This window comes from Pongo pygmaeus, chromosome 5, assembly GCF_028885625.2.
Source record: "Pongo pygmaeus isolate AG05252 chromosome 5, NHGRI_mPonPyg2-v2.0_pri, whole genome shotgun sequence".
Lineage (NCBI taxonomy): Eukaryota > Metazoa > Chordata > Mammalia > Primates > Hominidae > Pongo > Pongo pygmaeus.
The window spans coordinates 132,465,290-132,490,547 of record NC_072378.2 but is presented as its reverse complement, the minus strand read 5'-3'; the positions used below and the strand labels follow the sequence as shown (position 1 = coordinate 132,490,547).

The 25,258-nt window shown below is 35.6% G+C and overlaps 1 long non-coding RNA gene across 1 annotated transcript; it reads right to left on the bottom strand.

Moving 5' to 3' along the window:
- Window positions 1-5,508: 5,508 nt before the first annotated feature.
- LOC134739755 (uncharacterized) lies at window positions 5,509-24,565 on the bottom strand. The gene is made up of 3 exons (XR_010126791.1): window positions 24,483-24,565; window positions 10,667-10,814; window positions 5,509-7,691 (listed from the first exon to the last, which is right to left on the bottom strand). It is a non-coding gene; the product is annotated as an uncharacterized LOC134739755 (long non-coding RNA).
- Window positions 24,566-25,258: the final 693 nt, after the last annotated feature.

Genomic DNA, 25,258 nt, shown 5'->3' with positions numbered 1-25,258 from the left:
AGATAGGACTGAAACAAACTGCCCAAATGGCACCTTGGTTGTTGCTCACTCTCCTCTGGGAGGGTGGATGAGCAAATGTTACTATGACAACGGGGCAGCAAGCCCTCCAGCCCCAGCCAAAAGGCAATGAGGCCGTGGCTGATGAACCAAAGAGTCCCCAAAGCAGAAATAAATGATGTCAGCAGTGGAGACCTTGCCATTCAATACAGAGCTTTGGGCAGATTAAAATCATTAAATGTTCTTTTGGTTGAGCCATAAGCCAGCACCTGCTCAAAACCTGCTCAAACTGATTGAAATGCCTTACTTATTGGCATAGAGCCCCTTTCTCTTTCGATATGCTCTGATTTCTCTCTTCCCTTCCACCCTGACTTCAGCTGCTTTAAAGAGAAGTCTCCCTGCCCTCCAGAAAGACCAAAGGCCATATTCATCAATCTCATTATGCTGGAACTCTGTTGGATAAAACTGCCCAAGTCTCCATCTTACCCAATACTGTGCGGGTAGCAGGCACTAGATTCAAGGAATGGAGTTTGGGCCAGGTTCACAGTGAAGAAGGGAAATTAATGTGACTTTGTACGTTGAGGAATTTTGGACCAGTTCAGCATACTGTTGTAGCTTCTACATCTGAATGTACTTCCTCATCCCAAAAGTGCCAAGGGGATTCTCCTGATCGCAGGAGAGCTGCATGCAAAGTGCTAATGCACAACTTCAATACACCTCTGAGCTCAAGTCTTTGTGACAAGTCTTAGTCAGTTGGGGTCCTGGGCAAATAAAGCCAACCTCTACCTTGAGGGGCCCTTGGGATATGGGGTTAACTTCTCTGACATGGCTACTTAAAAAAAAAAAAAGTAGCTAGTAACTTGCTGGGCTCTTGGCAAAGCTAAATACCTGACCCATGGAAACCTTGTGACTCTCTGGCCTGGTGTTCCCATTTTTTTGGGTGGGCCTCAATGACTAACAAAGTAAGAAAGGCTCAATAAACCTCACTTGTCAAATAAAATGATATATTCAAAAGCAAGGTCCCAGCAGCATCTTAGCATTAAATGAGACATGACAGCTTGACTTCTCAGGGAAACTGTATCCTCCATTCTGCTTCTGAAAGCAATGTCACTGGCTCAGTAGGGACCTCAATGCCTGGTCTGGTTCCCTGAAGGTGAACATCTATGTATATAATGTTTTCATCTAAGTAATTCAATTACTACTAATTTGTAAAACAGCATATTCATATGTGTGCCTAAAGTAATGTTTACAAGAATGTTTACTGCAACATTGTTTTTGACAGCAAATGACAAGGAAATACTTAAAAATCTCTCATTGAGGAACTCTCTAAAGAAATCACTTGTAGTTCTATACAAACTATGGCTAATCGTCCCAATAAAAATAGTGTTAACAATTTCTATCTTTACGAACAGTGACTATTTTCTCTGTGTTTGTAAAGTGTGAATAAAAGCATGTTTCATTACCTTTGCCATTTATTGACCAGCTATATACAACATAACAAATGACAGTTGCTTACTTAGCAAAGGCAACTTGAAGGCAAACCCCTTAGTCTCCTCCCTCAACGTCCCAACTCTCCAGTCCCACAAGACTGTCCCTATACAAATTCTGGGACTTATACTGATTTCAAGATTTATTGTTATATGAAAAAGCAAGGATCTGAAAAATGTAAAATTTATCATTTTCCTGTAAAAATGGCATATATACAGATGTTTGCATGTACTCCTCTGAAAGTAAACACAAGACACTGGTAATAGGGCTGCCTCTACAGAAGAGGATAGGGAAACCCTGGATGGCTTTGGTGAAAGTAAGACTAATTTTCATTGCTATAGATTAAGGCTCACACTTAGATTAAGAACTATTATCTCTGGGTGGTAAAAATCCAAAGGACTATTCATTTATGTATTGCCTGTTACTCATTTTGTATTATTTCTACAATGAACTGAAATTCACTTCAAAGAGAAAAAGTTAAAAATATTTTGAGAGGAGTTGTCCAGCAAGAATATAGCAGAAGAAAGGAAATATCTGTATTTTGGCAGCTAGGAAAGGAACATAAATTGTTGTAATCCCTGGTGATTAAAAAAATGCAATCCTTAATGTGAACCTAGGTGCTGACATTAAAATAGGAAAGAGATAAAAATGACATAAAACTAGAAAGGCAAGTGACTGGCAGAGAAAATAAATCCAGATGCAAAATTACTTACCAGAAAAATTCTCAGATTATATAATCAAACAAAAATTCAAACAATATCTTGTTTTTATTATTTATTTTTATGTCTTCTTATATGCAAGGATATATTCAATCAAAGAAACAGTATTATAACAAGAAATTCTCAGTTCCATTCATTAGATTTCAATAGCTGAGTTTCTCCAAGAATCCTATCTGGAATAACCTCAGTCATTACCATACCATACAGACAGATAGATTTCCCTGGGGCTTTTGGTGGGGATTCTTTTATTCTGACAGCACTTTGAAGGATTTGAGATGGAGAACGCTGTGCCGTTGCCTTTGCACATCTTCCAGACAGTGGAGAATGCATTTAGGGGCAGCAGATTGGAGTTCATCTTTTGGGGGCCTGTGAAAATATTTTTGGCCTTTGTAGATTGGTTGAACTAAAAGGGGAAAAAAATACCTTAAATCATTGGATTGGTATACACTACCAATACTCTACTCATGTTAGAAGTAACACACACACAAATCAGTTTATGTAACTCCAAGAATGCAAGGCAGATGTTTCATCTTTTAGGAAAACAGCACCTCCTAAAACAATTATTTTACTTCATTCTTGGGGTTGTTGCTAATGGCAACAGAAAGAATGCACTGGAGTGTCATAATAATCCTCCATTAAATCCCTACTGTTTAAATTTTAATGCTATAATTCAAGAGCTGACAAAAGCCCATTGAGTTTGTCTATGGGGAGGAAAACAGGCAGGCCCATTTTCTCAGGGGTGATGCTATAGCAACATGGAATGAATTTGGGGTCAGGGAACAAGCAGTCTCCAAGCTTTGTTTGCATTTCCTGACTAAAAGTAGAATCTAACATTATAAATTTTACCCAAATAAGTATTTATTTTGAATAGCAGGAAGATAGCTCACTTTGTACTGCTGTTTACATTGAAAACAGAGAGAAGGTAACAAAATCAGAACTGGAAGAAAGACATGCCGACAAACATGTTATGAAATGACTATTGAAGTGACCACTTTAGAAACCCCTAGAGCCCCTCCTCGTTTGCTTGACACCCAACCCCTCTCCCGTGGACAAGCAATGCTTTAGAACATGGAAAAGTATTAAATTTGCAAAATGCCTTTTTAAAAGAGAGAGACAAAGGAAGTCTGATCAACAATTCCTGAATGTGACCCCTTACAGTCATACAAGACACGGCAAAGACGGGTGTTGTTGATTTTGTCTAGCTCTTTATAATGGCACTTTTGTTTTAGTGGGAGAATTTATTTCTACCAGAATAAACAAATACACCTGAATCACAATTGCCTATTGTGCAGCAGAAGGCCAAGAAAAACCCTACCCAGTTCCCACTAGTTTGTGCTGCCAACTTTTCTTTCCTCAGGCATCTGTGTTTTCACTTTTGGTTTGAGTGTTGAATATTAGCATATTAAGTCAGTGTTCAATAGCAAAAAATATTACATTTTGGGTGGTTATCCAATAAGGTCTGTCTAGTTATAGACTCTATTTATATGGCTTGCAATATACAAAAAAGAAGACTGTTAGGCTTTCAAATGCTAAGTCATAGGTGAAAATATAAATATCTGTAAACCTTGTAGCTCAACAAAACTCAAAGCTGTTTTTTCTTTTTTATTTCCTCTCTCAGACCCTCGCTGTCTCACCTTGACAATGAAAAACTCTCACCCCTCCCAAACCTCTGATGACCTCTAGTATCCATCCTTTACAATTCGTCCTAAATATAATGGCAATATTAATTATCTTCTTAATAACAAAATGCCTCTTCTATTAAAAATCTTTGATGTTTTAAAATAAAATTCACACTTCTACATATTTACTCTGCTATTACAAGTAAGTCAAACTGTATGACTTGCTGTTCCATTTATATATCTTGCTTACACTTTTCTCACAGTATATTTACTTAGATGCTGTGTAGAATTTCCTCATCAATATTCTATTCATCTTTCAAACCCAGTTTATATGTCACCTTTCCCATAAAGTTTTTCTAGATCACTCCTTCTGGAAAAGATTTCTTTCCTTTTCTCACTCTAAGCTCACATGGTCCATGTAGAATTATCTTTGGGAGCTTATTTCATATTTTCTAATGAACTCTCTTAACTATTATCCCACAAGGACAGAGACTATATATTTAGTTATTTTTCTTTCACTCATTTTACTCTTAGAAAGAAAAGTTTTTTAATAGAAGTATTCTCTAAGCTGTATTGATTACCTGGTTTTTCCTCCTAGGAACACAAAGCAGATTACATTCAAGTTATAATTATTATCAACAAAAGGATTTGTAGAATAAAACTTGAAGCTATAGAATAAAAAATATTAAGTGATATGTTATGATCAAGTCCTAATGCCTTAAATAAAAGAATGGTTTAGCATAAAAAGAAAAATAAAGGATGGGTTATTCTGCATAGACAACCCTAATATCTGAGTAGTTTACCATAATAATCAAGTATGTGCTCATGTTATTCATTCAATGAACACTGGCAATAAGACTTTGCTTATTGCAGTCACTAAGGGATCCAGACTGACAGAAGAGACATCTCTATACATATTTACATAGTCACTGTGTCAGAAAAAGGGAAATTGGTGACACATACCATGCTACCTCTGAAAATTTCTGCCCAGAAGTAGCACATTTTTTCTGTTCATACTTTATACATCAAAGCAAGTCACATGGCCAACCTTACTTCCAGGGGACAAAGAAGTGAAATTCCACATGCGTTCAGACACAGAGACAATTTGAAATGCCTGGAGAATAGCACTAGTAATTATTTTTCCACATTTCCCCCCCAGTAGTTAGGGGAAAAAATAAATTTCAAAATCTATATCAAAATGGCAAAATACTCAAAATTAGGAAACTCCCTGAAATCATTTGAACATATATTTCAATAACCTTAACAAACAGCATCCTTAATCATGAAATTTGAGACTTTTTTTCTCTTAAGATACATTAAATACAAGGATAAATTAAATACAAGGATATTATCATTGCTACTGAACCATATAGGCTGCAAGTCATAGCCAGCATAAGACATAAGAAAGAAAATAAGGTAGATGGTTTGGAAAGTAATAGACCAAAATTGCCATTTCTATAGGTATGATGTGAATTGTTGATATGGCTTACCTTTTGAATTTTTAGAATTTTCTATTATAGTTATTAAAAATTATGATCAAATTTTCCATAAAAATTACTTTAAAATTTTAAAGTAGAATATTAACAACCTGTGAAATAATAGCAAAAGAATGAGTTTGTAATTACAGTACTAGAAAGAGAAAAAGAGAGAGTATGAAGCAGAAAAATTACTTAACCAAATAATGGTTAGAAATTTTCAAACTTTATTTAAAAACCCACACATAATTTCAGGAATCTAAGCAAAAAACAAGCAATGGACATTATATTAAACTGCTGAAAATCAGAATTAAACAGAACATTTGAAAAGCAAGAGAAGAAAAGACATATTACACATTAAATGCAGAGGACCAATAATAAGAAACAAAGCTGACCTCTCATCAGAAACAATGAAAATCAGAAGACAATGGAACAACATCTTTAAACTAAATGAAAGACAACTATATAACTTGTCAACGTAGAAAAGTGTTAATCAGCAGGTATGTATTTCAGGAAATGCTACAGGAAGTTCTTTTGGCTTCTGGTTCTTTGGCTCGGAGTAAACGGTACCGGATGGAAATCTGGTTACATAACAAGGAATGAAAGATTAAGTATGTGAACAGTTTCATGAAAATAAATTGAACAAATTAGATGAAAAGGACAAGCTTTTTTGAGAAGCCATAACAAATCAAATTAACAAAAATGAAAGAAAAATATTGAATAATATTATTAAGTAAATAGAATTCATGATTAGGAACTTTTCTCAATGAAAATGATGGTGTACACTGGTGAATTTTATTAAACATTTAAAAAGTTATATGCTTTTTAACTTTCAATACATAATATACTTCTGATATTTTTTATAGGAATTTGCATTTAAGGAAATAGCCTACCTTTACTTGTTGAATGGAGATACATAGATCTCAGGTCTGCCAAAAAAATTCACTAACAATTTCAACCAGGATATTGCATTGTTGAGGTTATCCATTTGTTGCTCAGTTAGTACTTGACATTAGCCTTTAACCTCAGCCAGTTTCTCCCCTGGCATAGGCTGATATATAAGAAAAGAAATGGTCCGGGCACGGTGGCTCACACCTGTAATCTCAGCACTTTGGGAGGCCAAGGCAGGTGGATCGCAAGGTCAGGAGTTTGGGACAAGCCTGACCAACGTGGTGAAACCCAGTCTCTACTGAAAGTACAAATATTAGCCGGGTGTGGTGGCATGCACTTGTAATCCCAGCTTCTCAGGAGGCTGAGGCAGGAGAATCGTTGGAACCCAGGAGGCGGAGGTTGCAGTGAGCTGAGATGACGCCATTGCACTGCAGCCTGGGTGACAGAGTAAGACTCCATCTCAAAAAAATAATAATAAAAAGTAAAATAAGAGAAATGAAAACTTGGCCCAACTATTGGACAAAAAAAGTCAAAGTTATAGCCTTCCTGATGGTTATGTGATTGATGTTAACATTGATATAAATAAAGTCTGTTTCTGAAAAGAGAAGAAAGAAAAGAAATGCTGGTGAATTTGAGCCCAGATCGAGTGAGTTTGTATTTCATACCCAAATACTTCAACCAAATATTTGGTGGACTCAAACTACTTATATTTCCTATCATCCTTTTTATCACAGGGTTATTTGTTGTAGATAGAACATAAGAAAGGACAGACTTTGATGTGTTTTTCTTTCTAGTTCTAAGAACTGCTATTTTGTCTTCTAGCAGAACACCTTCCCAAACATAAGATAATTGGCCAAAGTAGAGAAGAGAACAAATGGTGTATATCTATGAACAGACAAATTTTCAGTGGAAGAAGGGAAGTTCTGGCAAGCTTCAGCAGCATGCTTTCACTAAATCTTTAAGAGCACAGACTATAGTGTATGTAATAATGTTGCAGGTCAGGTGACTCTGAGATCATGCTTAGTTTACAGAAATGTGGAGGGAAATTGCTGTCAGGATCAACAACTGGGGAATGGGAGGAAAGTAGAATTAGGCCAAAGAAGAAGTTGGACTGCAACATAGTAATAAGAACTAAGGAAACCTCAAGGAGAGCCCTGAGGTTACAACAGTCCTTTAGATGGGGAAAGGAGACCAGACCATCATACCCCACATCAATCAGTCTTCAGGTGCAGCTTGCGCTCTGGAGGAGGAAATATCTTGGGCAATGTGCCTCTTTTCAGAAGAGGGCGACTTCCAAAAAGTTCTGATGGCTGAGAGCTCAACCATCAATGCTCCCAGAAGTTGAGTGAATTTGTCCTTCCTTCCTGAAGGGGGAATCTGAGCAGTGTAGCAGAGCATTCTGTACTGTCCATTCTTGCACACCTTGAGTCCTCTTGCTTCACCTAAGTTCCGAAAGCTGTATCTTCAGGACTCTGAGGGATTTCTTTCCTGCAGTAAGCTTCCTAGGGGAAAGTTAATGGAGAAACGCTATGTCTCACTGATGCAGTTGGGCTTGAGGCTACATCTGTGATAATTTATTGTCCTCTTCTTCTACACTCTATCCTAGAATCACTTCTCCCACAGCTAGCACCTGGTCTTGGTGGCTTACCTGGTTGGATGACCCAAACCCATATCTCTGATTGTCTAAACATCTGGTCCTCAAGCCCTTATTAGATTGTGGCTACTGTATTTGTCAATTTATCATTAAACCTGGGCAAAGAATTGCCATGAGATAATCAAGTACCAAATATGTTCCTCCCCTGCCCCAGTGTGTCATAACAGCATTTCTCCTGATGATCAGCTCAATTGTTTCTATCAATATGGTATTCCCCCCTTGCCAACTGGCCCCTTGGCATATGGAGTCTGAAGTGCCCAGGCCAAAATCATAGCTTATGTTTCACTGATAGATATTTCCCATGGTAGGAACCAAGACCACTAAACACATGGAGTTCAGAATTTCAGAAAAAGGAAGCAGAAACTCCCCATGTGTCATTGCTATTTTCTTTTTTTTTTAAAAAATGTTACTTTATTTTAGTTCTGGGATACATGTACAGAACGTGCAGGTTTGTTACATAGGTATACATGTGCCATGGTGGTTTGCTGCACCTATCAACCTGTCATCTAGGTTTTAAGCCCTGCATGCTTCAGGTATTTGTCCTAATGCTCTCCCTCCCCTTATGCCCCACCCCACAACAGGCCCTGGAGTGTGATGTTCCCTTCCCTGTGTTCATGTGTTCTTATTGTTCAATTCCCACTTATGAGTGAGAACATGCAATGGTTGGTTTTCTGTTCCCGTGTTAGTTTGCTGGGAATGATGCTTCCAGCTTCATCAATGTCCCTGCAAAGGACATGAGCTCATCGTTTTTTATGGCTTCATAGTATTCCCTGGGGTGTATGTGCCACATTTTCTTTATCCAGGCTATTCTTGATGGGCATTTGAGTTGGTTCCAAGTTTTTGCTATTGCAAATAGTGCTTCAATAAATATATGTGTGCATGTGTATGTATAGTAGAATGATTTATAATCCTTTGGGTATATACCCAGTAATGGGATCGCTGGGTCAAATGGCACTTCTGGTTCTAGATCCTCCACACTGTCTTCCACAATAGTTGAACTAATTTACATTCCCACCAACAGTATAAAAGCATTCCTATTTCTCCACAGCCTTGCCAGCATCTGTTGTTTCCTGACTTTTTAATAATCGCCATTCTAACTGGCGTGAGATGGTATCTCATTGTGGTTCTGCCCCAAAACTCCTTAAGCTGATAAGCAACTTCAGAAAAGTCTCAGGATACAAAATCAACGTGCAAAAATCACAAGCATTCCTATACACCAACAATAGACAAGCAGAGCCAAATCATGAGTGAATTCCCATTCACAATTGCTACGAAGAGAATAAAATACCTAAGAATACATCTTACAAGAGATGTGAAGGACCTCTTCAAGGACAACTACAAACCACTGCTCAAGGAAATAAGAGATGACACAAACAAATGGAAAAAAATTCCATGCTCATGGATAGGAAAAATCAGTATCGTGAAGATGGCCATATTGCTATTTTCAACTCTTCATTCCTGCCACCATGTGTAACCAATGGAGCACCACATATCTAAATAATGGAGCACAGTGCCATACAATGGTCATGAGACTTGAGTATAGACTGTATCTTGGAATATGATTTCTTATCCTTATATGGTATCATTTTCAAGCTTCTGCCTCACCTATGCCTTCTATGAACTATTTTATTGCTCTTCAATGGCAGCCTCTTTTGGATGGTGTAGTTTCTAATAGGAACAGTTGATCTTATAATCATCCAGCCACTGTTGCACCTCTTTTCCTGTAAAATGAGTCTCTTTTACAACAAAGGAAACGATGAACAGAATGAAGAGACAACCTATGGAATAGAAGTAAATATTTGTAAAGTACATATCTGATAAGGAGTTAATATCAAAAGTATATACGGGATCCAACTCAACAGCAAGAAAAAAATCTGATTAAAAAATGGGCAAAGAACCTTAGTAGACATTCCTCAAAAGAGAGATACGAATGTTTGACAAGTAATACTGAACATTACTAATTACCAGGGACATGCAAATGAAAACCACAATGACTTACCAGCTCACACCTTTTAGGATGTGTATCAAAAAAACCAGGAGACAAGTATTAGTGAGGATGAGGCGAAAAGCGAATACTTTTACACTGTTTACAGGAATGTACATCAATACAGCCATTATGGAAAACAGAATAGAGGTTTCTCTTAGTCCAGAATTTCAGAACAGTGGCATATTGACATTTTGGGGTGGATTATTTATTGAGGGAGGCTGTCCTGTCCACTATAGGATGTTTAGCAGCAACTCTCTAGCCACTAGATGTCAGTAATATCCTCCCTTTTCTGACATTCACAACTGTCTCCAGACGTCGCCAAATGTCTTGGGGGTGGGATGTGGGAGATAAGGAATTGCCCATGGTTAAGAACTACTGTGTTAGTGTGATGCAATGCTATATGAGATCTCCTGTTGATGGACTAAACTCTCTGCAATCCCATGGCTAATGGTGCTGTTTGAGGTTCTTTGACAGGAAACACAGAACCATACCTGTAATACGTATAAATTCAAAAAGCATTAATTCGAAATGAATTAATGTTTCCATCCTTCGAGGATGGAAGAAGTCCAATGTATTTAACTTGCCACCAGGTTGGTTGATCCCCTGAAGAGATAGTGCTGTATTGGGGGCTTAGTATTGGTCTCTGTTGCTACTTCTGGGACATTTGGCAGTGACAGAAGTTATAACAGCTTCAGTAAATTGGTGGGGCCCATGCAAAACCTGCATCCCTTACACCATGTTTACTCTGTTCATGTGCTTATTGTCCAAACACTGAAGTCTCTGATGACAGAGTATGGCTGATATTGACTGGCTGACACTTTGTCTACTCCACTTACCTGGTTGTTTAATGTCTCTTCTAGGGTAGGTATATTCTCCCTTAGACATTAGCTGCACCACAAAGATCTTCAGACTTTGTGCCCACTCTCACTAGTTCATTCATATACCATGACTCCAGACTGCTCCTGATCTTCCCATCTTTCAAGACTGAATGCAAAAAAAAAAAAAAAGTAAAACATCTCATCAATATTTTCATGCTGATTACATGTTGAATGACAATATTTAGATATATTGGATCAAAAAATATGCTACTAAAATTTATTTCACCTGTGTTTTTTACTTTTTTATTTTATACTGTTTTATTTTCTTTTTAAAAAAATTTTATGGATACATAATAGTTGTACATATTTGTAGGGAACATGTAATATTTTAGTACAAGCAAATAATGTGTAATGATCCAATCAGGGTCATTGGGATATCTATCACCTCAAATATATATCATTTTTTTGTGTGTAAGGAACATCCCAGTTCCACTCATTTTGTTATTTTGAAATATACAATAAATTATTAACTATAATTACCCTGTTGTGCAAGTGAACACTAGATCTTATTCCTTCTATCTAACTGTATGTTTGTACCTATTGCCCATTCCCTCTTTATCTCCTGTTCCCAACTATCCTTCCAAACCTCTAATAATCATTATTCTTATTCTCTAGTTCCATTAACTTTTTTTTCAGCTCCCACATATGAATGAGAACATGTGATATTTGTCTTTCTGTTTCTGGCTTATCTCATTTACCATAATGTCCACAAGTTTATTCCATGTTGTTGTAAGTGACAGGATTTCATTCTTTTTTTATTGCTGAATAATATCCCATTGTGTATATGTACCACATTTTATCTATTCATCTGTTGATAGACATTAAGTTGATTCCATATCTTGGCTACTGTGAATAGTCCTGCAATAAACAGGAGATTGTCGATATCTCTTCCACATACTGATTTCCTTTCTTTTGAATATATACCTAGCAGTGCAATTTCTGGATCATATGATAGTTCTATTTTTAGTTTTTTGAAGAACCTCCATACTGCACTCCATAGTGGCTGTACTAATTTACATCCCCACCATCGGTGTTCAAGTGTTCCCCTTTCTCCACATCCTCACCAGCATCTAGATACACACACATACACAAAATGGAAAGATATTCCATGTTCATGGATTGGAAGAATCAATATTGTTAAAATGTCCACACTACTCAAAGCAATCTACAGATTTAATGCAATCCTTATTAAAATACCAATGACATTCTTCACAGACACAGAAAAAATAATCTTTACATTTATATGGAACCAGAAAAAAAAAACAGAATAGCCAGAGTAGAGAACTCAGAAATAAATCCATGCACTTACAGTCAACTAATTTTTTGCAAAGCTGCCAATAACATACACTGGGAAAAAGACAGTCTCTTCAATAAATGGTGCTGGGAAAACTGGATATGCATATGCAAAAGAATGAAACTAGACTGCTGTCTGTCACCATATACAAAAATCAAATCAAAATAGATTAAAGAATTAAATCTAAGACCTGAAACTATGAAACTACTAGAAGAAAACATTGGGTAAATTCTCCAGGACACTGGTCTGGGCAAAGATTTCTTGAGTAAGATCTCAAAAGCACAAGCAATCAAAGCAAAAATGGACAAATGAGATCATATTAAGCTAAAAAGCTTCTGCACAGCAAAGGAAACAATCAAAGTGAAGAGACAGCCTACAGAATGGAAAAAAAAAAACATTTGCAAACTACCCATCTGCAAGTAATTAATAACCAGAATATATAAGGAACTCAACTCAATAGCAGAAAAACTAATAACCTAATTAAAAAATAGTCAAATGATCTGAATAGATATTTCTCAAAAGAAGACATACAAATGCTAGCAGGTATATGGAAAAAGGCTCAACATCACTAATAATCAGAGAAACGCAAATTAAAGCTACAATAAGATACCATCTCACCCTAGTTAAAATAGTTTTTGAGTTTCTTATATATTTTAGATACTCATTCTTTTTGAATATGTGGTTTGAAATTTTTTTCCCAGTCAGTAGCCTAATATTAGAGCATCTTATTAGGGTCTTCTTCAAAGCAAAAGTTTTTAAAATTTTGATAAAGTCAAATTTATTACTTTTTTTTTCTTTTTGAATCATACTTTTGGTATCAAGTCTGACAGCTCTCTGCTTAGGCCTAGATTCCTAAGATTTTCTCTTTTCTCTTATGTCTTTTTTCTAAAGCTTTTATAGTTTTACATTTTACAATAAGTCTGTTACCCATTTTGACTTACATTTTATATAATGTGTGAAGGTTAGATTGAGGTTTATATAATGTTAGTTGTAGATGCTCTTTATCAAGTTGAGGAAGTTTCCCTCTATTCCTCATTTTCTGAAAGTTTTTATTATGAATGGGTGGTAAATTTTTGTCAAATGCCTTTTCTGTATCAGTTGATATAATCGTGTGATTTTTCTTCTTTACCCTATTAATATGGTGGACTACTTTGATTAATATCAAAATATTGTAACAATATTGTGTCTCTGAAATAAACTCTGTGTGGTCATGGTGTGTAATTATTTTATATATTGCTGAACTCTATTTGCTAATATTTTGTTAATAATTTTTATATTTACATTCATGGAAGATATAGTTCTAGATTTTTTATTTTTATACTGTTTCATCTTGTTTTAGTATCAGGATAATATTAGCTTCACAAAACTAATTGGGAGTTATTTCCTCCTCTTCTACTTGCTAGAAAAGATTGTGTAGAATTAGCATTACTTTTTGTTTAAACATTTGTATAATTGATTTTTAAACTATAAATTCAATTTCCTTACTAGTTTTAGGACTAGTTAAATTATCTGTTTAATATTTGGTGAGTTGTAGTAACCTGTGCTTTTTGAAGACTGGTACACTTCTAAGTTATCCAATTTATGTGTGTAGGTCATTTGTAATATTCCCTTATAAGCCTTTTGAGGTTGTTAAGGTCTTTATTCCTGATATTAGTAATTTGTGTTGCCTTTCTTTTTCTCTGCCAGTCTTATTTTGTCAATCTCTCTTATCAGTCAAACTGCTGTCAATTTTATGGACCATTTCAAAGGACCAGCTTTATGTTTCATTGGTTTTTCTTTTAAACTTTATTTCTGCTATCATCATTATTATTGCCTTTCTTCTGCTGGCTTTAAGTTCATTTTGCTCTTCTTTTTTTGAGATTCTTGAAGTAGGTGCTTAGATGACTAATATAACACATTCCCTCCTTTCTAATGGGAATATTTAGTATTACAAATTTCCCCCTCAGAACTGTTTTAACTATGCCCCAAATAGTTAAATATGTTGTATTTTTAATTTCATTCTATTCCATTTATTTTTTATTTTCCTTGAGAATTCCTCTTTGATCCCTGGACTATTTAGAAATGTGTAGTTTATTTTGCAAGTGGTTAGAAATGTTTCTGATATCTTTTTGCTGCTGGTATCCAGGTTGATTCCATTGTGATCAGAAAATACACTTTATGTAATTTCAATTATTATAAATTTGTTGCCTTTTGTTTTATTGCCTAGGATATAGTCTATATTGATATATATTCCCTGAGTGCTTGAAAAGAATGTGTAATCTGCTGTTGTTGGGTGCAGTATTCTACAAATGTTCATTTGAGTCTGTGGATTGATGGTGTTGTTGATTCTTCTATATCCTTGCTGAATTTTTGTTCAGTTCTGTCAGTTGCTGAGAAAGGGATGTTGAAACCTTCAAGTATAATTGTAGTCTTGTCTATTTCTCTTTTAAGGTCTATCCATTTTGCAGATGTATGTCTACTCCATCTTCTCAGAAGTAGAAGTCTTCTCTTATTGACAATTTTGATTGAACTTTCCTAACTCCTTCTATGAGCATTTTCATTTTAAAGATATTATTTGAAATCAGATTCATTAACTTGATTACTTGAGTATAAAATGGTCTCCTTATACATCTGCCTGAATAGAAAGAAAATCATCTTAATTACAATCACGTTTAACCTGTTATCCTTGAAGGATTCTACTGGATGAGTGACGCATAGTCATGGACAAGTCCCCCAGCCCATGTATATATAGCATCTTCTGAGCTAAAGATAATGGCAAATGATAATCAGCCAATATATAAGACATGTACATTACCAGCTGGCTTTTCAGCCAATGTTTTTCACAAGAGGATAAAAAGAAAAACAGAAAATATTTCTCTTGTGAAATTTGTAAAGGACTGAATGGTGGGCAAAGAGAACATGACTCCTAACACCAACCATATCAGTATCTTTTGGGAAAGGGTTTGTGCCATGTCACAAAAATTCTCTAGTATGTTCACCTGAGAAACACAAAAGTCCTAGTGCTCTGGGGAGAACCACCTTAAAAGACATATCTTTAATGCAATGACATAATTTTTGACTAATTTTAATAGCAAGAAATATGTCTTTATTCAGTATAAAAGAGCAATCCTGAGCACAGTAAACAAACCAAAAGTTGTAGACCAGCTCCACAAGATTTTCTGTTAAAAGTCCTTTCCTAATTCTATAATTGTTTTATTACTGCAGAATACAGAGTTTTAAGAAATTATGAGAGAATACCCGTAATTGGAGAAAATCTGTTTATTTTTAAATTTTGAAGGCACTTATTATTTTATTATATAAAACAGAATAACATGATTCTGCACAGATATCTAAGTTACCTTACAGCAAGCTACAAGACTGAAAAGCTCTGATAAGTGATTTGTTTTGGGATTCTGAGTCTCAGTTGCTAACTTGAACCTGCGCTGTATATTCAGTATTGTGCTTTAGAATGACACTGTGGCCCTGATAGAAGGAAGGGAGGAAGGGAAATAAAGAAGGTAGTAAGGAAGAAAGAAAGAAGGGTAGAAGGGCAGAAATAAAGTAGAAGGAAGAAAGGAAGGAAGGAAGGAAGGTAGGAAGGAAAGAAGAGTTCAAATATTTTAAATAACCAGCGTTTGTAGGGAAAGGCCATTGTTTTTTATAAATATGTCTCACTGGCTCTGATTTAAGGAACATGCAAAATAAATAAAATAAAAAGGACTGGACAATTTTATCTTTTTCAGCCTTTCTAATCTTCCTTCCCTTTCATTTGGTAATAACACCTCAGTTTTGCTTTGGAGATTTATGCTTCCTAGTGGATCAAGTGGGAGAGCCCATTACCCAAGCTGGGCCAATCAGTTACTTGCAACACAGACTGTTAAAAACTTTAATAATATACAACAATATTTGTTTCCCCTAAAATATTGTTCATCAGCCACATTTGACTAGAATATAAAAAGTCCATAATCATTTTGAATAGCTCATCTGAACCCCCAGATTGACTGATGCTTCAGGCCTTTCAAGTATCCAAGTTCCCATATGATTATGGGAGCTATGATTATGATTCCATATTAATTTCAATGCCCACAAGGATGTTTACTGCTTCAAAAATGACTTTCTCCTTAAAAATGCAACGAGAGTGGTCAAGACAAATGTCCTCTCAGAGCAGTTAATGCAATTGGTTTGCCTTAAATGGCACAGGTTGAAACTTCATAGACAAACCACTGTCAAATCTCTTCACTGGATACTTTAAACAGGTAGGCTGTTCATGAGGCTTTGGTATAACATAATTTGCACTATGTTGGAGGAGAATGTTTGTGGTTTTCAGTACATGGCTTTATAACATCTTTCAAAAAAACTTCTAAGAAATCACATCCACAGAAGATGTTATTTGAAGGTACCAGAAGGCATCAACCTTTGACTAGAGGGAAAATATTTCTCTTGAAGAAGAATAATAAATAGAAAAATATGCAAATTCTAATAGATTGAAGGTGATTTCTACAGTTTGTACTGAAAACTGGATTGTGGCAATTGAAAAATCAGATGGGTGTAGATACGAGATGAAAATTCTAGAAATGTTCATGTTTTTAAAAAAGTTTTAGAACTAAGTTGACTGTGATGATGTGAAAAGTTGGGTTCAGAGAAAATATACTCAGTTACTTGGTGAATAATCTCACATGAGGCTTTACCATGATGAATTAATGCCTACCACAAGCTGGGAATTTAAAGCAACATCTGAAAGTTAGAGAAATGTGCCTTTGCCTGGGAGAACCTAATGCAGAGAAACCTGTGAAAGAGATGATCTCTACCCTAACTTTGCTTTCATTCTTCTGTCAATACCACAAATTGGCCCTTATTCTCCACATCAGACAGAATAATCACCTTGCCCCCGGCTGGATCCTGCCTTTTTTGGATCACCAAGGCAAGCACTTCTGTCTGAAATGAAACGTCAAAGTGAAACACCTGATTTGTGACATCTACCAATGCAAATACATTTTTAAATAGCTATCTAGTTCTCTCTCTCTATATATATATATATATATATATAGTTTTTGTACGTAAAAGATACTTTTCAATGAGTCACCAGAAGAAGAGATGAACTGACATACAGTCTTAGGATGATGTATTATTTAAACCATATAGATAAAAATATGAAGCTTTCATTAGTAAATGGTAAAAAATATAATTAAAACACAGATCTTTGGAAACTTGTTCTGCCTTAACACACTGCTACCTCAAAATAAATACATAAATCAATAATACAGAAATAAAAATCATGAAAATATTAATACTCATTGAGTTTCAAACATGGATGAAGATTTTAAATCACATATTCTCCAAACAAAAAGATAATGACTAATTAACAGGGTTTTTTAATGGTATGTTTTTGCTTGATTTATTTTCATATTCCTGTTTAGTTGTACTAATAGTTGTACATAGTTGTACTAATGTAGCATCATATAATTTTAGATTCTAAACTTTTCCATTTAACTTTATAATAAACACATACCATAGTTTTAAAATTTTGTAAATATGCATGGGTGGTATTTCATTGAATTGGATGTTCCATAATTTTAAAAATGTTTTCTATTTTTGGTATAATTTTGGAGCACAGTCCTCCAGGTTCAAATATCTTGCACAGATGCCTGAAAATAAAATAATTTTGACTAGCACCTCTTGTGACTTTAGGAATACAGTGTTCGTTATAGTTAAACTCTATCTTTCTCGAGAAGAATCTTGAGAAGAAAACCTCAATGGCAAAGTGTGAACAAGCAAACGAACTGCCAATAGTGGGAAAAAGCCATCCCTATGATGTTGCAGTTCTCGGAGCCAAGGAATAAGTCTTGGATATTTTGGGATTGGTTTGCTCAAATATCGGATTTGAGGAACACTTCAGGCTCACATTTTTCCTGGATTAGCCTGACTTTGACTCTTTATCCTTATATAGAAAGGGCTGAACTGGTCATATTTTAGAAAGAAATGAAGAAAAGATTTTTCAGGTTAAATCAAATTTTATGTTTCTGTTTCTCCCAAATTATTTTCAGATGCAAGAAAAAGCAAACCACACAGACGAACTGCACACTGCAATGAAGTTGGAATGCAAGACTTCATTAGAAGGGAGGGAACAAACTGGATAATTGAACCGCAAAATATGTGAACCACAAACAAGAGTAAATACACAAGTAGACACAACACACACACGCACACACACACACACACATACACACGTCTGCTCTTTACCCAGGAATTTTGATCAATGGAGTTTTAAAAAAGCATATTTATCCCCCAGCAAAAGCATATGGAAAATTTCACATTTCTATGTTTAAATGCTTGGCTTTACAAGTATCGTGAATATTCTTTTAGAAAAGCACAGAAAAATGGAAACAAGTTTTTTTTCATCAGGCCATAAACAGCAGATTAAAGTTGAAAATAAATCACTATGCCTCAAGTCTTCCTTTAAGACCCAGGGCTAAAATGTTTCCCTAAAATATATGAGTTTCTTGCATGAGTCATTTTTGTTATCCTCTATTATACGTGCTCATTTGTGTACAGGGCAAAACATTTTTACCAAATAAATCAATGTTAGGGATAAAGAAACCCATAGGTTGTCTTTTCCTTGGGTCCCACAATTAAGTAAAAGAGCAAGGTGACTAAAACATAATATTCTAATATCAAACGTAATCTTTTTGCCAATTGTCATAAATTTTTTAAAAAATATATTTGGTTATGTATAAATTATAGACTTTTAGCCAAATTTTGACAGTTTAATTCTCATATAATTAAAATGTTCACTGGGCTCTGAAATCTCATTTAGGAACCTTTATGGTAAAATAAAAACTTAGTATGACTTCTAAATCCCTTGGGGAAGTACTAATGTCCTGTATTTCTAAAATGGTTTATAGTTTTCAAAGACCTTATGCTCTCAGATTATATAATTGATTCCATTAATTTCTTCCTTATTCTTTTTTTTTTTTTTTTTTTTTGAGATGGAGTCCTGCTCTGTCACCCAGGCTGAAGTGCAGTGGTGCAATCTCAGCTCACTGCAAGCTCTGCCTCCCGGGTTCACGCCATTCTCCTGCCTCAGCCTCCGAGTAGCTGGGAGTACAGGCGCCTGCCACCACACCCGGCTAATTTTTTGTATTTTTAGTAGAGACGGGGTTTCACCACTTCCTTATTCTTTATATGTGTCTGGTACTATAGTAGGTGTCAGGGATTTCTACATCCACAACACAAAGCATTTCTATGAAAGGTGTTCATTCATATAGAGGAAGAAGATAATTTAAAAGATGATTAGGCACGTTTACTTCTGAAAATAGAGTAGGATCATTGTTTAGAAAAAACCCTTCCAGTAAACAATGCCTAAATATACTGAATGAAGTTTTGTAAAATAATATATTTTTGTTTTATTGTCTGATAAACAAGTCAAAAAAATCTTGATGGGCAGAAATGAAAAAAGGTGTGACTCCAGAAAGTAGACAAGTTCAAAAGCCATTGTTTGCCCTGAGGACATCTGCCATTCCTGGTAGCCCAGAACTGCATGGACAGAGTAGAAACAAAGCCTGGTCTGTGCAAGGGAAAATGCAAAAGCAAAGAAACAGCCTCAAATCAAAAGTCTCCAAAAGGTGACATCCCTAGTTGATGAACTAAGAAAGGATGTTCTCAGGAGATTGAGACAATGCAAGCAAATGTGAATGAGAATCACCAGAAAAGAAAAGTCAACCTGATGATTCCAGCTCAAAATGTTGCAGATTTTGGAAAGGCACATATATACTTTGAAGTAAATATCAGCCTCATCTTTCAAAAATGTAAGAACATAGTAAGATGATGAAGAATAAGAGATTTTTCAGAAATCATTAGGTAGATTTGAAAAAAGAACCAAATGATCAGTCTGGAAATAAAGGCATTCCTGAGAATATAATATAGGGAGAGAGAGATTGAAAATAGGAAAGACAGTTAAGCAAAACAGAAGGTAGAGAAGGTAATCGAAGTTTCAGAAGTAGAAAGAGAGAGAGAGAATGGGAACAAGGAAATACTCAAAGAGTTAGTGATGTGGGATTTTCTAGTATTGTTATGGACTGCAATCTTTAGTTTCAGGAAATCCAACAAATGCTAACATAAAGTAGAATAAAACACACACAGATACACACACACACACACACACTTTTAGACATATTGCAATGAAACAGCAGAACACCAAAGACAAAAAGATCTTAAAAAGAGACACAAGATAAAATAACTTCAAACAAATGAAAATTAAACTGAAGTAGACTTCCCATTAACGACAATGGATGCCAGAATAATATCTTCAAAGCTCTGAAAGAAAATTAATGTCAAGCTAGAATCTTATACACAGTAAAATTATCTTTTGAGAATGAGGATGAGATAAAGACATATTTCATGCTCCCAGGAAACACTTAAAATATAGAATGCTGGAATTCGAGACATAAATTAAATTTTTTTTTAAATCCCTTATATTTGCTTTATGCTTTATAATCACAACATACTTTCACTTTTTTTCTCATCTGAGCCATATTAATGTGGTGATGCTATTGCCTCAAATAAGAGTTTATGTTTTTTTAAAGTTGGAAGAACATTTTATTAATTAACTATTTAAAATAACAAAAACAATATGTAATCAGTTCAGCTGACTTGGAAAACATTGAAAAGCGTGTAGAGGGGAAATAATCAAAATCATCCAATATCTCATTGCTCAAAGGTAACCACTGGTAATATTTCATTCCAAATCCTTTCAATAATTTTCTGTGTATGTATCTTTTGATAGCTTACTTTTTTCCTTGAAAGTAGATCATAAGAATACTACTCTGCCAGTCATTTTTTTCTAATTACATTTTTAATGGATAAGTAGCCTTTAGTCATATGAATTTACTTAATCATTAAATCAGTTACTACTTAGCCATTGTGACATTAGGATAATTGTGCAGCACATATTTACTTCCCTCCCCTCTGACTATAGAAGATTTTCTGTTTATATTGAGCTTGGCTGTGGAACTTAATTTGACCAATGGAAGTTAATGGATTTTGTGCAGAGATCTTAATTGTACTTACCCTAATTAGTTTGTCTCTGGTGCTTTGATGATTCACCATAGGTAGTTGCCATCCTTTAAGCTTGGGTCCCCAAATAAGCATACATGGAACAAACCTGAACCCAAATTGGGCCTTGGTGCCAAGCCCCACCACTGCAGAGTTACCCATTTGTGCCTCATCGAGGTAGGCTAATCTTAGTTGATCTGCAGACCCACAAGCATTGGAATAAATGCTTGCTGTTGCAAACCATGGTGTTTGGAGATGGGTTTTTTTGTTTGTTTGTTTTTCGAGATGGAGTCTCACTCTGTTGCCCAGGCTGGAGGGCAGTGGTGCGATCTCGTCTCACTGCAACCTTCACCTCCCAGGTTCAACGGATTCTCCTGCCTCAGCAGAACTACAGGCACTACACCCAGCTAATTTTTGTATTTTCAGTAGAGACGAGGTTTCACCATGTTGGCCAGGATGGTCTCAATCTCCTGACCTCGTGATCCACCTGCTTTGGCCTCCCAAAATGCTGAGATTACAGGCGTGAGCCACCATGCCTGGCCTGGAGATGGTTTTTTACATGAATTGACAATAACTGATGAATACAACTGGAATTGAACACTGAGGTTGTATTCTAGTTTTGCTATTATGAATAGTGCTTCATTGAACATGTCACTATAGCTTTTTTAAAAATTATCTTTAGTCCCTTTCCACAGAGGAAGAATCTGAGGTTGGGTTGAAGTTTTGTCATCCAATGGCACAAACCTATTAAATGACAACACTGTAATTTGAATCTGAGTTTGTCTAAAGCCAAAGGCCATGTTCTTTTAATATGCTACATTACTTGTCACTAAAACATGTACACTTTTTAAATGATAAAATATGTCTGGCAATTTATAATGGCATAAAAATGGCTTTGACTGTCACTGTAAGTATTAACTGCTTTTTGTCTCATTTTCATGATCTTTTAAAATTAAATATTGTATTGCAGTCATCCTACAAGAGACACTAAACTTTTCACATATTGTTTAAAGCAACCTTAGTTTGGTACAATATTTTTTCTTAAAGCAGGCATTAAATTAGACTGTAATTTGTAATAGAAATTTTGGATTCAATATGAGAATGAGCACCTTGCTAAAACTTGGATTTCTTGGTTTGCTTTTGAAAATAGGCATCTTTTTTATAACATTACTATAGGTTTATTTATATTTTACAAATATAACAGTAAGTTAATACTTGAAAGAGTGTGCAGTATTTTAAAACTGAGTGCTTCTTATTAGGAATAAGTAATATTCACATTATTTATGTGGGACAGAGTCATAAGATAATAATATACATCTTGTGAAGAAGCAGACAGGCAAATTAGTAGCTGCCAAAAGAACCACAGTTTCTGCTTAAGTTTGATAAATTAAACATGTTGATATAGAACTAATGATATGTATATAAGTAAAGAATACCATTCATTTATTTATGTTCAGCTAATATCTAACTTGACATCATGTAACCACCCCCAAAAACTGATTAGATTTAGTTAGAACAATTCCAATAGACAAAAAAGCATTATACTCATGAGTCCTCTAGTAAATCATATCTCTGACTTTGACATCCATGGATATTATAGCCAAAGCAAGGGACTATAGTAGTATGATCAATTTGCAAATACAGTAGTTTCTCTATATGGTCTTTATATTACCTGACTCTACATATATGCATATAATATTTTGATTAGCTGTGTTCAGTCACACAAAGACAAGCCAAGTTAATTGAAATAAAAAATACAGATCAGCTTTGTCTTTCACAAGCAAAGCTGCCTATGATAACAGCTAATAAATCACTTCCAAATTTTAACATACATTTAAGTGTGTACCCCATATCTTTGCATATGTACTCAGATGATAACACAAGATGGAATGGAATGTAGAATGAGAGAGGCAAAAGCAAGTTTCTAGAAGCTAGGAGACAGAGTCCTTGTCTAGTTGGATATGAAATATCCAACTTTTCAATTGTCTTGAAGGAGGCTTTTCATGTCTTTTCAGTTGTCTTGAAGATGAGCGTGGTGATACTAGGCTGGGGCAGTAGTGGAAATGTGGAATAAAGGTATGATGGACAGAAGTAAGCCTATTTTAGATAACATGCAAAATTCTGAGAGTTATGAGAGGTCAATACAGGAAAGTAGATAGGATGTCCAGGATGGGTGATTGTGTGTGTGTTTGTGTGTATGTGTGTGTGTGTGTGTGTGTGAAGAAAGAGCTGAAGGGCATCTTTCCATATAATACTTAAAATAGTGCAACATATGAAGGCTTATATATACAGGAAGAAAATTCTTGAATTTATTTCTCTTCCTAGAGTAAAACTGCTTGTGTCTCATGCATGCCAACATTATGACACGGTGTTAATTGGCATCAGTGAAACAAGGCAAAAGGGTCTTAATCTTTAGGCTCCTCACATCAGCATATTCCATTAAAGAGTTCAGTTCAATATGGCAACATCTCCTGTCATATTAGTCTTCTTTGCTCTAATGTATTAGGGACATGTGGGGCCAGTATGGGATGTGTAGATGTATCCAACTCCTCCCTGAAACAGCTCAGGCAAAAGGGTGTAGGCCTGGGTTCTGACCAACTATTTCTCAAGCCCTAGGAACTGCTTAAAAATCCCAGTTTACTCATTGAGCATCCAAGACCATGGATGTCTGAGGCATTTCCCTTCACCCCAGGGAGTTTCAGGTCTTTTTGGCCTGCAAATTGCTCAGCCATAAAATGATGTCATAATGAATGCACCAATGAAACACTGCCAGCTGAGGCTCACAAGGACCAAAATGACAGCACTGTCGAATGCTTCCATGCATTCCCAGACTCATTTTTGGATAGTCTCATTAGCCAGATGTGAACTTAATCCACTCTAGTCAGCTAACTTTGGGATCACTCTCCTCCCACATTGCTGACCATAATTATTTCCTGCTGTAGGAATACTACTCTCACTGAATGTGACTCTTACTTTGCTTTCTGCGTCTTGGCTGCCATGTCAGGTTATATAAAATTGTATTTTTCAAAGTATAAAATGGATATGCTCTATAAAAATGTAAGGTATTAATTAGCATCTCAAAAATCCTTGCTCTGCTAAATGTTTATCTAAAGAGAGACTTCTTTTTCAGTGTTTATGAAATGGTATTTAGTGTCTCTCACACAGCCCAAAGAAGCTACTTTAATGTAGCTAAAAACCACATACCCAATCACATCCTTCTCCATTTAACACATAGAGGGTGAGAAAGAATCCACTCCAAGCAGCAATAAGCACATGGTGCTCACCCCAAAAGTCCTCTCCTCCCCACCTTATTCAACAATCAAAGACCTACCCTTCCTCCTTTCTCAACAATAAAACGGCAAGGGAGTGTTATGTCTCAGTACATTCAGGCTGCTAGAACAAAGTACCTTAGACTGAGTGGATTATAAAGAAAAGAAATTTATTTCTCACAGTTCTGCAGGCTAGGAAATCCAAGATCACAGTGTTGGCAGATTCAGTGTCTGGCGAGGGCCCACGACCTGCTTCATAGCTGGCCGTCTTCCTGCTCATGTGTCTTCTCATGATTGAAGAAATGAGGGATCTTTCTGGTTTTTCTTTATAAGGCAATGAATCTTATTCTTGAGGGCTTCATCCTCATGACCTTATCATGTCCCGAAGGCCCCACCTCCTAATACTATCTCCTTGGGGGTTAGAATTTCAACATATGAGTATTGGGGGAACAAACATTTAGAACAGAGCAGTGTAGAACAAACAATGGTTCCCTCTTGAGCAGTCTTGTGACTCAAGAAGAATAAAAACTTTATCTCCACAAGAAATTTACATTAGTAAATGTAAACACCTTTTGTCACTCTAGAGTACTACTTAAAGATTTGCTAAGGTTTCACTTCAGTGAAGGAATTCAATGCATCCTGCTATTACAAATCTAGGTTAAGGTAAAAAGTAATTGTTTCTGATGGTCAGTGGCTAAATAAGCCATTTCAGGCTGAAACTGTTTTCTTCTGTGTTGTTTCTTACTCCAAAATAGTTTGTCATAAACTTCTCTGTGACACACTAAGCAACAACACTTATAAACTCAATATACTCTCATGGGCATATGTGGATTTTCACATCACCCACGACATTTCTTTTATCAAGTGCTTCAGTGATTCAGAATCTCCACCATTGTTAATGGCTCATCAGTATCAGTCTCCCACACTTAGCTGAGACAGAAGCTACTGGTGATGTAC